Source organism: Trachemys scripta, chromosome 13 (assembly GCF_013100865.1).
Source record: "Trachemys scripta elegans isolate TJP31775 chromosome 13, CAS_Tse_1.0, whole genome shotgun sequence".
Lineage (NCBI taxonomy): Eukaryota > Metazoa > Chordata > Testudines > Emydidae > Trachemys > Trachemys scripta.
Genome location: NC_048310.1, coordinates 12,525,419 through 12,540,320, shown reverse-complemented (window position 1 = coordinate 12,540,320; position 14,902 = coordinate 12,525,419). Strand labels below are relative to the sequence as shown.

At 38.6% G+C, this 14,902-nt stretch overlaps 1 long non-coding RNA gene across 1 annotated transcript in view; it reads right to left on the bottom strand.

The window, feature by feature from the left end:
- The window catches only part of LOC117886722, a 183,544-nt gene that overhangs the window by 126,910 nt on the left and 41,732 nt on the right, over positions 1-14,902 (bottom strand). Inside the window, exon 2 of the long non-coding RNA XR_004648044.1 lies at positions 12,442-12,542. This is a non-coding gene — a long non-coding RNA (uncharacterized LOC117886722). The remainder of the gene's footprint in view (positions 1-12,441; positions 12,543-14,902) is intronic.

The window sequence follows — 14,902 nt, the reverse complement described above, 5'->3', positions numbered from 1 at the left end:
ATGTAAATATCTTGTGATGCCGGCTACAACAGTGCCATGTGAACACCTATTCTCACTTTCTGGTGACATTGTAAACAAGATGTGGGCAACATCATCTCCTGCAAATTGTAACCAAACTTGTTTGTCTGAGCAATTGGCTGAAGTAGGAATGAGTGGACTTGTAGGTTCTAAAGTTTTACATTGGGGTTTATTTTTTTTAAATCCAGTTATTTTTTGTATATAATTCTACATTTGTAAGTTCAACTTTCATGATAAAGAGATTGCACTACAGTACTTGTATTAGGTGAATTGAAATATACTATTTCTTTTGTTTTTTACAGTGCAAATATTTGTAATAAAAATAAATATGAAGTGAGCACTGTACACTTTATATTGTGTTGTAATTGAAATCAATATATTTGAAAATGTAGAAAACATCTAAAAATATTTAAATAAATGGTATTCTATTATTAACAGCGCGATTAATCACGATTAATTTTTTTAATCGCTTGACAGCCCCAATTTAATCTGTTTTAATAGTTCATCTCTTGTCCACATTTATTATGTAGATCAATGTGAATGCCACTCTCAAAACAGGTAAAACAGGTCAGGTCTTTAATGTCTTTTCTAACCATTTAGTGATGTATTCCTAGTAGAGTTTGATCATATATAACTACAGGCCATAAATCTATACCAGCTACCTCTTCATCAATACGGGCAATTGTAAGAACATTTTTGACCACAGGTGGCCCTAAAAAATAAGGACGTAAAGAAAAATGTGGGAGAAAGTTAAAAGTCAAACTTAACATTTTTATGGGCCCAGATTTTCAAGATCGCATACTCACAATTAAGCATGAAAAAACAAGTGTGCATAATTTTGTGAATGCAATTACTGCAACTAATTACACAATTGTAATGAAATGCATGTACAAGTGACCATTTAAATGTCTACCTGGCCTTTTGTACATACAATTACTTTTATTTCCATACACATTTTAAGTAACTGCATGCACAGTTTCTGCACACACATTTTTGCAAATGTAGTTCTGAAAATGGGGCTGAGAGAGAACTGGATTTGATATAATCCACAGCCATCTTGTGCACTTAACCTCCCTCCCCAAACCGGAAGCAAGGACACTACAGAGCCAGGAGAAAAATCTGGCCTTGCTTAGGCAGGCAAAAACAGCTGCAAGGTGCAGTTTTACTGACTGGGATAGATAAAATGAAAGGCCAGATTCATGAGAAGGGGGCAGGGAATGTAGAAAACTGACCTTGATTCTGGTTGTCTGTGTTTTTAAGTTTTTTTGCTGAAGCTGCTTCGCCGATACGGAGAATAATGAATTGTTATTGGCTGTTGCTAGGGAAATTGTTAGCCTATTAGGGGCTGTTATGAGTTATGTGCTTTGTCCAGAGAAAATTTATAAAGAGTTTAGTTAGAAAGCGTGTTTTGGAGTAGTCCAAGGAAGCTTTACTTTGGACAAGGAGCTGACACCTAAATTTCCCAGCAGCTGGATGGAAGGAGGGGCCCCGGAAGTCTGGTTGCTGATTACTCAAAACCATCTCAGACTATTTGGGTAAATAAATGTTTGGGAGGCTCTGAACCTACTATTACAGCGTGTGTGTGCACGCACGTGTGTGTGTGCGCGCACTTGAGACCTAATAAAGTAGCTTTAGGTAAAAGCACTCTTGTTTGTACCAATCATTTATCAGACGGAGGAGCTGTGTCCCCTTTGATTTATTCCTGACACCATCAGAAGACAAACAGTTAAGTTACCATTGCTTTGGGTTCTGAAAACCCTGTGCGATACCAGGACTGGCCTTGATCAGTGCTGTAACTATTGTCACAGCAGGATTTCATTCTCAACATTCAATTAGAGTCATAATTAATTCTGCAGGTCTAAATGTTTTACAGCTATAACTTATTTATGCATCCAACATCTTCCTCACATCTGAAATTAGATTTACAGCTCTTTAGTTTCCTCATTCTTCCTTTGCTCATTTAAATATATATATAGCCACTAGAGTTAGTATTCTTAGTCCTCTGACACATTCAGAAAAGGCATCTAGTGGACTATGTCTCCAAATGAGTGCTTTGCGAAATATGTCACCCAGAGTAAGGTTCTGTGCCAGTTTTCTTCTCTGAAAGGCTAACTTAGTGCTATTATTTGCTATCCCTTGTTTTAATTTGTCTCAGATAAATGGTCAGTTTGTCTCAAACAATACACTTATTTCTAAGACTATCAGACACATTCAGATTTCCATTAGTGTATTTTTCCTAAAATTTAAAGTGGCATTTAGAGTGCACATCCTAGTCCATTGAGATATGTATAATATTTGCAGACCGTGCTTTTTTATATTTGTACCATAATGGGTTTTTTAAGAGACCCAAAGTATACCTACAAACCAATCTACTTGAATTAATGTTAGTGGTTTAGGACTGTTTATGCACACACACAAAAAGCTAACAAAATATAAAACCTTTTAATGTGGCATGGGGTTAAGTAACAAGACGACTTAAAAACAGCAATAAACCCTGAATGTTTTCCAGAAATCACTAATGCTGCCCCACACAGTTGGTCACAAGTGCAATAATAAACAAAATAGGAAAGACTAGAAGAGATGTGTATTACTGTACATTATACAAATATCCAAATATGCAGGAAGATTATTTACTGCAAAGCTAAAATTATCAATTGAATGAGCCTTACATTTATTTTTTAATATCTAGTATATATATCTCTAAAGTAGCCTCATAGAAAATATTATTTAATCTGTTTTAATAGTTTAATAGTTTATTGCTTTAAAGGTGTTAAAAGAGGCATGAAATCTTTAGGCACAGGACAGTGGTCCAGTGGATAGGGCAAAAGACTGGGAGCTGGAAAACTTGGGCTCCATGTCCAGTTCTAACACTAATCTTTTGCATGAATTTGCACAAATCACTTCAAGTGATCACTATGCATTTGTACAATTCTAGCACAAGGCTGGGGCCTCTAGGCATTACTATTATAATAAAGATAGGTCATTGATACTAGAAGTCCCGAAGTACCCAAACTAAAAAGAGAGAGGCTCTTATGCTACGCAGCCTATTTTTAAAAAAAATAACGAGTATCTACATCTGATGCACTCTTCTATTCCCTTCTACTTGTATTTACATTTGTTTCCTCTGTGTATGGAAAACCCTTTCAATACAAGTTCAGTGAACAACCACCATCTTTGAATTCAAATCTACCTGGAAAAACAACTCATCCAGGATACTCATAAAAATTATGTTTTTTATTTTAGCATGGGAGAGAAGACAAAACAAACCTTTTTGTGGTCCTGAATACATCTCAACTTCAATGGCGTTATGCCAATTTACACCAGCCGAGGATCTGTCCCTCTGTGTCCATAGAATACATCATGTGCCATTCAGGACAGGGACTGAGCTTTTGAGTTTTCTCTATCCAGCCTATATGAATTTATATTTGCTGTTCAGATGGTTAAAAAAAAGGAAAGCCACTTGACTATATTCCAAGTCCCTAGGCAAACTGTAACTCATATTTCTAACTTCAAAGCAACAATACCATCCTACATATGCATCACCTATAAAATCATAGAACATTCACCATGATCTGGAGTTTCATATCCAGATTTATGTCAAATTCACCCTCTCAGCTCAGAAGCACATTTGGTTAAGAGAGAAAACAAGCAATGATTTTAAACAACTCATTTAAATCTCATCCAACGTGGGCTATTGTATTCTAATACTTATTTAGCTAAAGCCAGGCATTTAATTCTAGTTTCATTTAACTCAGCCTCAGTTTTTATGTGTGGAAGGCTGCAGCTATTTGATTCTGTAATACCAGAGTTCCTAGAGTACATTTGTATAATCAATCAATCTAGCCAGGCATTTATTTGATGAGGAAACAACAGTAAAGGGTGGGACTGGTGCGTGGGTAGCAAACAGAGCTGAAGAACTGTCATGAATGTACACTGAAAATAGGAAACAGGATTGGATAGATCTCAGCCCTGAGGCCTCATGTAGAAATTATAAGGCAAATTTAAGCAGGGCTAGCAGAAAGAAAGGAACATGGCAGTGGTGTCTGAGGCTAAAGAAAACAAATGGATGGATTTAGATGGGCTGATTCAGTCACTGAACTGATGGAAATAGGAAACAAAACAAGTCTGAGAAGGAGCACGAAGATCTGTTGGGAATCAGGTTTGGTGAAAAATCAATTATAGGGACTAGAGACAGAAACATACGAAGGTTCTAAGGTGACAAGTGTGACTGTGGACAGGGATACAGGATAAGTGATTATATTTTTATATAGGTACAATATGTAAATAGTATCAATGAAAATATTGATTGTCTGAAAGAAACCCAACAGCTTTATTTCCAGCCTCCACTTCTGCTCATGCACACATCTGTATTCATGGGGCCTCCTTGACACCTGATCATCAATAGAAAGAGTCTAATGGTGCCCACAAGTGACAGAATCTGCATGCACAAAACCCCACTGAGACTAATGCATTGAGGAGAAGCCATTGCTGCCTGTTGTGTGGGTAGGGAGATTCAGTCTCTAGAGCTGTTAATCTAGCACCATCATGAACAATGTTTTTAAAGACATTCATAATTCTATAGCACTCAGATTGACTTATGTTCATCATTAGTGGTATCACTTTAAAGACACTTGCTGCTTTATGTGACTGAGATGTAAGATGTGCAATAGCTATTTCACACTTTATTCAGATCAAGTATGATGCCAAGATTTTCAGATGCTTAAGGTTACATCAACAATTTTTTCACTGAATTATCTTAATTAGATGAAGCTGTTCTAGGTGTGGCCCCAAATCACTTGTTACAGCCGAAGTGGGAAACAGAGATTCTATGCTTACTACTCTTTGGCAAGGTTTATATAGCTGAGATAGTAACAGTGCTCCCTACGTCAGTAAAAAGGTGGACAGGAAGCTGCAAGGAATAATTTAGAAAAATTCAAGACTGGAATATGTGTAAAGATCAACCTCAAATAAACAAGACTGTTCATCAGGGCTAGGACTGGGGAAACATATTTGGATATAGAGAAACCTTCAGTATAAAGATATCTCACAGTATACTGGCCAACCTCACACTGGATTAAGAGGAAAGGGCTCCCCAACCCAAACTGAAATTATCTTCAGTTTCTGCTTTAGGGTGATCCCACTTTTAGGAGATGGAGAAGAGAAATGGACTTGAGGGGTGCTACAAAAAGATAGAGAGGGAAGAGATGTTTACCAAGCTACTATCCAGCTGTTCTGGGGGAAGATCACAGCCATCAGGACACACCGGAAGATACCGGAGAAGAATTTGGGTGTGACAAGCTACCAGCTGAAAAAGTCAATGAGAAAGAAGTCCTTGGGCATCTTCCATAAAAAGGGAAAATTAAATAGGGAGAATTGAACTGGGATGATCTAAAAGTTCAGATCACTTAGTAGAGCTGGTGTGTGTGTGTGTGTGTGTATAAAATTTCCCATGAAAAAGATCAATTTTAATTTTTTCAACAAAATAAAAAATAATCATTGAAAATTTGCATAGAAATGAACATTTTCTCATAAAAATTCCCATTTTGCCAAAAGAGACTTAATTTTTGTCAGAATTTTTTTTTAAAACAACATTAGACAAGCTGTGTCATGTAGGTAACTTCTAGAGCAGCACCTGAACTCCCTTGCAGGTTCTCTCAATCTAGGCATCATCATGATTTAGGCCTATGAAACAATTAAGCTCCTCTGGAGAAAAAAAAAAGGGGGGGGGAGAAATAGAGAAATCCTCTCTTTTCAAATGAAAAATGTATTTTAACCCTTACCTACATACTAAAACAACCATGACTGAAACTCCTCACAAATACTTAATTTCTTCAAGTAGCAATAAAATGACACTTCTAATTAGAAAACTAAATTAAAATAATCAAACATGAAAACATATTATTCTATTTTTTTATACAGGAAACTCTGTGCCACCTGTATATTACTGTATTCAGCTATTAGAAATACCATAATTTCTCCAAGCCAGTAATGTCAAAAAGAAAATCACCTCACAAAATCTACCATAAAGATTCTTAAGTGATTTATTTAATCTGTAACCCTTAGGGAAATAAAGATGAGTTGTGAGTTTCATTCCAAATGTATACAACAAAACTCTTTCAACCCTAATTTCTCAAACTGCAAGATCAAGGGGTAATTTGCAAACCAGGATGTGTTGCAGTGCTCAGGTATTCCACCAATATTGCAGCATTCACAGACTACTGCCTCTTCCAGTTCCAAAAGAGGCTCCCAAATAATACAAATTCTTTGTATAAACAGTCAAGCAATTGTGCCTGCATAGTTCAGAACACTCCAAAAAAGGATTCCAGACACATAAACCCATAACACATAAATGAAGTGAAATTTGCTAAATCCATCAATTACAACTAAATCAAGCAATTTTACAGTGACAGGTGCATTAAGTGGGTATGGGCACTACATTGAACCATAGCACTGAACTACCCACCCAGACAAACTCATAAACCAACTCTCCTTTACCATGTGCAGCTGGCTTGCTCTAAGAAAGCAAAATTGTTTCAGTTAATGTTCACTTAATGAAAGCTTGTCTCTTTCACCAACAGAAGTTGGTCCAATAAGATATTATCTCTCCCACCTTATTTCTCTCATATCTTGGAACTAACACAACTACAACCACTCAGTTAACATTCTTCCACCCTTATTCATGCTGAGTAATACAGTACCTAACCATCTGAGTAGTGCCACTGAAATCATAACATTTGGGATGGGCTCATGGAGTGACTCATCCCGAGGAAGAGAGGTGGAACAAGGCCCTGAAGTTACCATTGTGCAATTTTGACTGAATGATAAACTAGAGCTAGGCAAATAATCCAAAACAAATCCCTACAAATATGCCATTGAATTTTTAAACAAATCTGCTTTGACTCTGTTTGCAGCCTTCTGTGATTACTTTCCATGAATATTTTATCAGATGAAGAATGTTCACTGGAACATTGAGTTTTAAAGGAATGTTGCAGAACAGCTGAGGAAACCATATTGAGAAACTATAATTTCAAGTATCCATAATTAAAAACTTGACTGTAAAAGTTGCTCTCTTCCAATCAGAGAAGCATACCATGTGACCTACAAGTCCAATTAATACAACTTGAGTTTTGAGTGCTGAATACTAGTAGCGAACTACTGATGAACAAGCAATAGACTAAGAATATTAGAAGTTTTACATTTTCTGACACTCAAGTGTTTAAAATTGCAACTTTAATAGCAAGTTATTTTATTATTTAGATTCATTTTCCCTGTTTGATTTTTTCAAGAAAAAATTTAAAAGGAAATTAAAACACTATTCTCTACTGATTTCACTGTAGAACAAAAGTAGCCCAGTAACAATTTATGCAACTAAAGCCTCGTCCAACTCCTATTAAAGCCGATAGTAGTTATTCCACAGACTTCAACAGGTGTTGGTTCTAGTCTATATAGAACTTTTCAGTGAAATGAAAAAAAGGCAACTATACAACTAACATCAATAGCATGTGTTTATGGGACCATAAATTCCACTTATGGGACTATAGAATAACGTAAACGGTATGCTAACTCCACTGGCCCGGAGCTTTCCCCACAATGAGCCCTACTTAGCTACAAAATTTCATTCTATGAAATGTAGTTATTTTTCCAGTTTTGAGTTTTGTAAATCTTTTTACAATAGAAAAGTGTTGTTTTTCAACTTCACATATCCCTCAAAATGTGTGAGCAGATTTTGCTGAGAGTTTCCAAAACAATTTATTTTGGGGCTGTTACCCAAGCTAGGAAATTTTCTGCTGAAGAGATTTTTTTTTTTTAAAGTGTGACAAGTATGTGAAAACAGGGAGTTATCACAAAAGTGATATCAACATAGCCTTGATGACAGCTTTCACTAATAAACAAAGATAATGTGCAGAGAATGGAGATATTTCCATGGGTTGTATGTCTGGTCCAAACCTACTCATAATATTTTGCTGGTGCAAGTTATTAAAAGCTTGATAGTGCTCTGCTTTGACAGCATTAAGTCATACCAAAAAAAATTCTGAGTTGCTGTATCAGCAATGCTGCAATTTCTTTCACATGGTCTTCCACTTAATTTCAGCAGTAACCTCCATAATTCACTTAGTAGTAATCTCAGCAACCTAGTTCAAATGTTTACCTGACATTCAGCCAATCAAAATTTTCCTTTCACAAGATTACACAAGTCCTCTTAATTTTCCCATTTACTATCCCCTAAAGGGACAGTCTTCCTTTCCTCCAAAATGTAAATAGGAGGAAAACTTGAACAATTATTCAGTGATTTATTTCAATGAGTGGGAGTGGAAATACATAGAAATTCCTTTTCTCTCTATTCTCTGGCTTTAAATAAATCAATAATTTCCCAACTAAAAAAATGTGGGTGAAATCCCAGCTCCAGTGAAGTAGTGGGAGTTTTGCCATTGACCTCAATAGGATCAGAATTTCATCGTGTATTGGAACCACTAGCAGCTATCTTAAAGCAGTGTGAAGATTTCTCTAAAGTACACTGGAGGGGCAGCCCAGCAAACAGCCAGCTCAGGATGAAGAAAAAACACAAAGCATTATACCACTTTTGTACCCACCCCACCTTGCATGTGTGCTCCTTGGATCTAGGTCATTATGTGCTATTTAACTTGAGCATCAGCTTTGAGCTGTTTTAGCATTTGAACAAGTAGCTGGGAAGGGTCATTCCCATCCATGCTGACCTGTCTAGTGAGGCAATAAAACAAGTGTAGTAATCGGGTATAATTGCAGAGAAAGGAATTGACCATTCTAGAGATTACTAGTGTAGACCTCCCATGAGAAAAAACTGCTGACTATTGTTGGAAAACGAGGAGGCCAAACATAACACCAAAAAAGTAGACAGAGGTCAAAGAAAAACTAAACCAGGGTCTAACACTCTGAAAGAGAAAATTCAAGTTAGACTTCAAGCAAGGAAATCCTAACCCTGAGTGCAGTTTAAGCCTTAACCCTTATTAAGAACTTTAGCCCATTTTCTTCAAGAAAGTCATTGGGAGATCATCTCCAGAGGTGTGCAGGAGAGAGTTAGATGCAACACTTTGGGGAATTAAGATAGATTCATAGATTCCAAGACCAGAAGGAACCACTGTGATCATCTAGACTGGCCTCCTGTATAACACAGGCTATAGGATGTCCCCAAAATAATTCTAGTTTGAACTAGAGCATACCTGATATATCCCCAAACTTGATTTAAAAGGCGCCAATGATGGAGAATCCACCACAACTTTTGGTAAATTTTTTAAATGGTTAACTACCCTCACTGACAGAAATGTACACCTTATTTCCAGTTTGAATTTGTCTAGCTTCAACTTCCAGCCAGTGGATCTTGTTATAACTCTGTCTGCCAGATCAACTCTTCAACTGGAAGACTAAAGCCTCTGATTGCCAGAAGCTGGGACTGGATGACGGAGGATGGATCACTTGATGATTGCCCTGTTCTGTTCTTCTGAAGCATCTGGCATTGGCCACTGTCAGAAGACAATGATGGTCTGGGATAGATGGACCGTTGGTCTGACTCACTATGGCCCTTCTTATGCTCTTATGTAAAGGGCATGGGAAGTAAATTGAAACCTTAATATCTACAAGCTATTATTTGTCCTAGGTACTTATATGGCCCCCATCACTAGTAGCTGAGTGAATTTAAATCTTTAATCATAGAATTGTAGGACTGGAAGGGACTGCGAGAGGTCATCTAGTCCTGTCCCCCGCACTCAAAGCAGCATTAAGTATTATCTAGACCATCCCTGACAGGTGTTTGTCTAGCCTGCTCTTAAAAATCTCCAATGATGGAGATTCCACAACCTCCCTAGGCAATTTATTCCAGTGCTTAACTACCCTAACAGTTAGAAAGTTTTTCCTAATGTCCAACATAAACCGCCCTTGCTGCATTTAAACCCATTGCTTCTTGGCCTATCCTCAGAGGTTAAGGAGAACAATTTTTCTCCCTCCTCTTTGTAACAACCTTTTATGTAATTGAAAACTGTTATGTCCTCTCTCAGTCTTCTTTTCTCCAGACTAAGCAAACCCAGTTTTTTCAATCGTCCCTCATAGATCATGTTTTCTAGACTTTTAATCATTTTTGTTATTTTTCTCTGGACTTTCTCCAATTTGTCCACTTCTTTCCAGAAATGTGGTGCCCAAAACTGGACACAATACTCCAGTTGAAGTTTAAATCAGCGCAGAATACAGTGGAAGAATTACTTCTTTTGTCTTGCTCACAACACTCCTGCTAATACATCCCAAAATGATGTTTGCTTTTTTTGCAACTGTTCACTCATATTTAGCTTGTGATCCACAATGACCCCCAGATCCTTTCTTGCAGTACTTCTTCCTAGGCAGCCATTTCCCATGTTATATGTGTGCAACTGATTGTTCCTTCCTAAGTGGAGTACTTTGCATTTGTCCTTATTGAATTTCATTCTATTTACTTCAGACCATTTCTCCAGGATAATGCATTTATCCTCACAAGACCCTTGTGATGCAGGGAAGTATTTTACAGACGGAGAACACAGAAGCTATGTGACTTGCGCAAAGTCACATAGGTAGTCTGTGGGGAGCAGTTTCCCAAATTCCAGTGGTGAGGGCATCCTTCCTCTCCTGGCTCAGGCTCTGTCCTACACCGTCCTCTTTCACCTTTTCAAGTGCAATGCCCAAGCAGACGCAACAGATAAGTTTTCATTCCTGGTACCCTTTATTACCCTGCTCTCCAATCAAGTTTCAGTGCATTTGGAATAAATTTTCCCACAGTTCAATCACTACTTCTGCATTCAGATCTTTGTCAAAGATTTACTTATTAGCTCCTCTTTTTATAAACATTACGGACTTGACTCACTGCTGCCTTCCACCTTGTGCAATCATCTACACCAGGGGTCGGCAACGTTTGGCATGCAGCTTGCCAGGGTAAGCACCCTAGCGGGCCAGGCCAGTTTATTTACCTGCTAACACGGTAGGTTCAGCCGATCGCGGCCCCCACTCGCCGCGGTTCACCGTCCCGGGCCAATGGGGGCGGCGGGAAGCGGCGCGGGCGAGGGATGTGCTGGCCGCGTCTTCCCGCCACCCCCATTGGCCCGGGACGGCGAACCGCGGCCAGTGGGGGCCGCAATCAGCCGAACCTGCCGCGTCAGCAGGTAAATAAACTGGCCTGGCCCGCCAGGGTACTTACCCTGGCGAGCCGCGTGCCAAACATTGCCGACCCCTGATCTACACCAGTGACCATAAAAAGCTACCAAATCAGAATGGTGGCATTTCACACCAACTTTGCACACAATTTCACTGCTGTCAATGGCTGCACAAAGCCAAGGGTGAAACAAGCCACACATATCCGGATGGAAACATCATGGAAGAATTTCAAGTCCCACCAGTCTTCATAACCATTTCCTTTAGCAAGTTCTTTGGATTTATGTCATACAACCCTGCACCTTCTTAATGTAAGATCCCCTGACCTTTGAATAAATCTTTTCTTCCATTATTCATGTGATCCATGAAAATACCAAATGCCCTTCTTTTGTAAAAAAAAAAAAAGATGCATGCATAATACCTGTTTAACATCTATGCCATTCCCTTATCTTCTTTCACTTGGTTTCCCACTGTCATTCTCAAATAAATAAATGAATCCTTTTTTCTTCCTCATTTCCCTATTGTGTATACCCTGAAAAAATGTTTACTAATTGCTATAATATTCTCAGCCACCTCATGCTAATATTTGGTGCTCCAATTATCTTTTTTTCCAATGCATTAATTAAAATAAAACCTGTGCAATGACACTATTTACCAGATCATTTATGTCCTTTGTAGCTGTCTGTTTATTCTTGATACTGTTTCTTATTTCTTTGGTTGATCACATTGTCATCTGTCATTTACAATGTCAATTGTACCCTTAGGGTCAGATCATATAATCAAAAAAATAGCACATGAGGCCTGAATATAGCAGAAATATCAATAAACCTGGGCTGGGGGGGCGGGAAATTGTCAGAAAAGGGATGCTACTTCTCTCGTCCTCCAGTACCACAGAGGCATCTACATGTAAGCACTGAATGTTTGTGTTTTTCTCCTTATTAAGGCATGAAGACCTTGTATTAAGGACATTATATTCATTTAAACACTACATACCAATCACAACCACCACAACCTGGTGTTGGCTTCAGCCTCCTGCAGTCCAGAACCCTGCTTTCCAAAATGGAGAACAATATTTGGCCTCTGCAGCCACACCCCACCTCTTTACACAACAATGGCAGCAGCTCCACATAACATTTGGACAACACAGTTTGAGGGAAGTGGCCGGGCAGAGCCAGAGGAGATCACTTTCCATAGTGTCATCCTCCAGGGTAATAGTCACATCACGTTGGAACATTTGAGCATGCAGGTTAATTCTGACAGAATTCAACATTAACTTACAAAGATCTCTAGCAGCGCCATATTCGTAAGTGCCCTGTAGCCAGTCTTGTGACTGCAGGAGCCACCACGACGATCTCGGCAGCCTTCCATCCTGCTGCTGCCTTTGGGAAAGAAACGGAAAATACCATTTGGACAGAGCTCTCACAGCTGTATTGCAAACCAAGCATTCAAAAATCATGGGTCACTCCCCCACACACACAATCTTGAGGTTGTTCTTTTTAATCTCATGATTTTTAAGCCAAACAAAACGAAAACAAAACAAACCTTAATACATGTAGGGTTCTTATTTGCCTTCTGGCTTTTGAGCCTTCAGGATGCATTTGGGTCACATTTTCAAGGTTTTCCTCTGCAACCTTGAGAGCTAGAAATTTACTGTGTTGGTTTTTTTTTAAATTAAACTGAGGTTTTCACATATTTGGCTTGTGATATACAGAAGGTCAGACTGGAAGATCTGGTAGTCCCTTCTGGCCTTAACTCTATGATTATGTTCACATGATTTCAGGAGCTGGGGCTTTAAGAAAAGCATTTAATGTAATGAAATATTGTAAAATTGGGATAGTTGACAACACTGCCACAGTCACGTGACTCAGTGCCTCTTCCACTATTGTGTAGCCGATCCTTAAGGCTACTCCCTGGTATGTTCAGTCCCTTCATCTACCATCTCCATTGTTGATAGGTACAATCACTACAGGGTATTAAAGGGGACGTGCTGCTCTCCTCCCTCAAAATTTTACTGTGCTATTTATGTTTTCTGCTTCTCTTCAGTCCTCTCCCAGAAGAAGTTTCATTCATCCTCTTCTCCATTCCCTTCTGCCTCTGATCCACATTCATAATTCATAATTCCAAATGCAGACAACTGGGTGTTTTTTTTTTTGCTTTCACAACCCAGATCAGATACATGATTTAGGGCTTTGAATAGTCCCATACTTTTTTCTACACTGGGGTTCTCAAAGGAGCACAATAAACGTGGGTGCCCAACTCCCATTCAATTTCCCTGGAATCTGAGCACCTTCAGGCTCCTTTGAAAATCCCAGCCCTATATGCTAATTTTCATCATAGCCACTGCAGTCTCATAGGTGTTTCACACCTAATAGTGATGAGTCCACCATGGCCAAGATATCAAATCAGTTTTAAATTATTTTCATGCTCAGCTCATTTGCTTAGGAATATGTTTAGGAAAATTTATATTCCTCTTGAGTGTTCCATCAGTTGGATGTTGCCTCCAGGAATATACATGTTGAGTCTTATCAGTAAAAGATTCCACTATCAGTAGCCCAACACATTTTAGGGTAACTGAAATCACTGCAGTGCTAAGGAAAGATGTATGACCTACTTGCATAAAAAAAAAGTACTTGCTTTCTTCTTTATTCCAAATAACCTCTCCTAGATTGTTCAAGTATATATTTCATACATCCTCCATTACGCTCACCAACATCCCCAAACTCTTTATCCTAATACCCCTAGTCAGTTTCTGATGTCTTTATATATTACATTAGCATACAGTCTATCCCATCATTTCCACTTCAGTGGCAGTCCATCTCTCTGTGCTATTCCAGTTTATTCACAAAGCCCACACCTTCCATATTGCAACATCAAGATGACCATTCATCCAAATAATCTGGTCAGCACTGTCACAGCTTTGACAACAGATGAGTGTACCTGTCACATTAGATAAAATATTCCCTTTGATTCAGATTAAATGGCAGGATGATACGTAGATATAATCTGTCACATGTGGAGCCTTGGTGAAAAGACAAATCTATCAAACACAAAGTGCATGAAGAGAATGAAAGAGCACATGAAATGTAATGAAATGTGTTTTAATATTTAAAAGATCCTCCTTTCCAAAGGAAAACTTAATAGAGGAGAAGCTATTAAGCCTCTTACCAGTTAGAGCAAAATCGCTCTCTCACGCGCACGTACACACACACACACACACACACACGTGCCCTTAATACACTATGGTCTTCACTATGGTCTCCTATTCATACTCCCTGCTTATTTCTTCCAGCCCTCTTGTTTCCATCAGCAATGCTAATAGGTTGAGATGTTCAAAGCAGTGCAAGGGAATTAGCCGCATATCTTCCATTAGTTAACAGATTGTGTTCCTTCTATTCATTCTAATGGAAGATATGTGGCTAAATCCCCTGCACAACTCTGAAAATCTCAACCCCAATCTCTAAGCACAGTCAAGGGAACAGAAGCACAGTCAGAAGTCAACATCTTTTATGTCCAGCCTCAATTTATTCATACTTGTTCTATGCCTTTTTAGTAAGTTTCATATTGCCAGGATGGTGAAAAGGGGCCTAAGTGAAAATGTCAACCAGGTCCTATGTTTCCATCAACAAAAGCAGATAGGCTTCTACTCCTACTGGCCATAGAAACTGCAGTAACTCCTCAAGAAAGAGTATTCACAGGAAATGCCAAATGTGTGAGGCAAAAGGCACCCAGATACCACCGT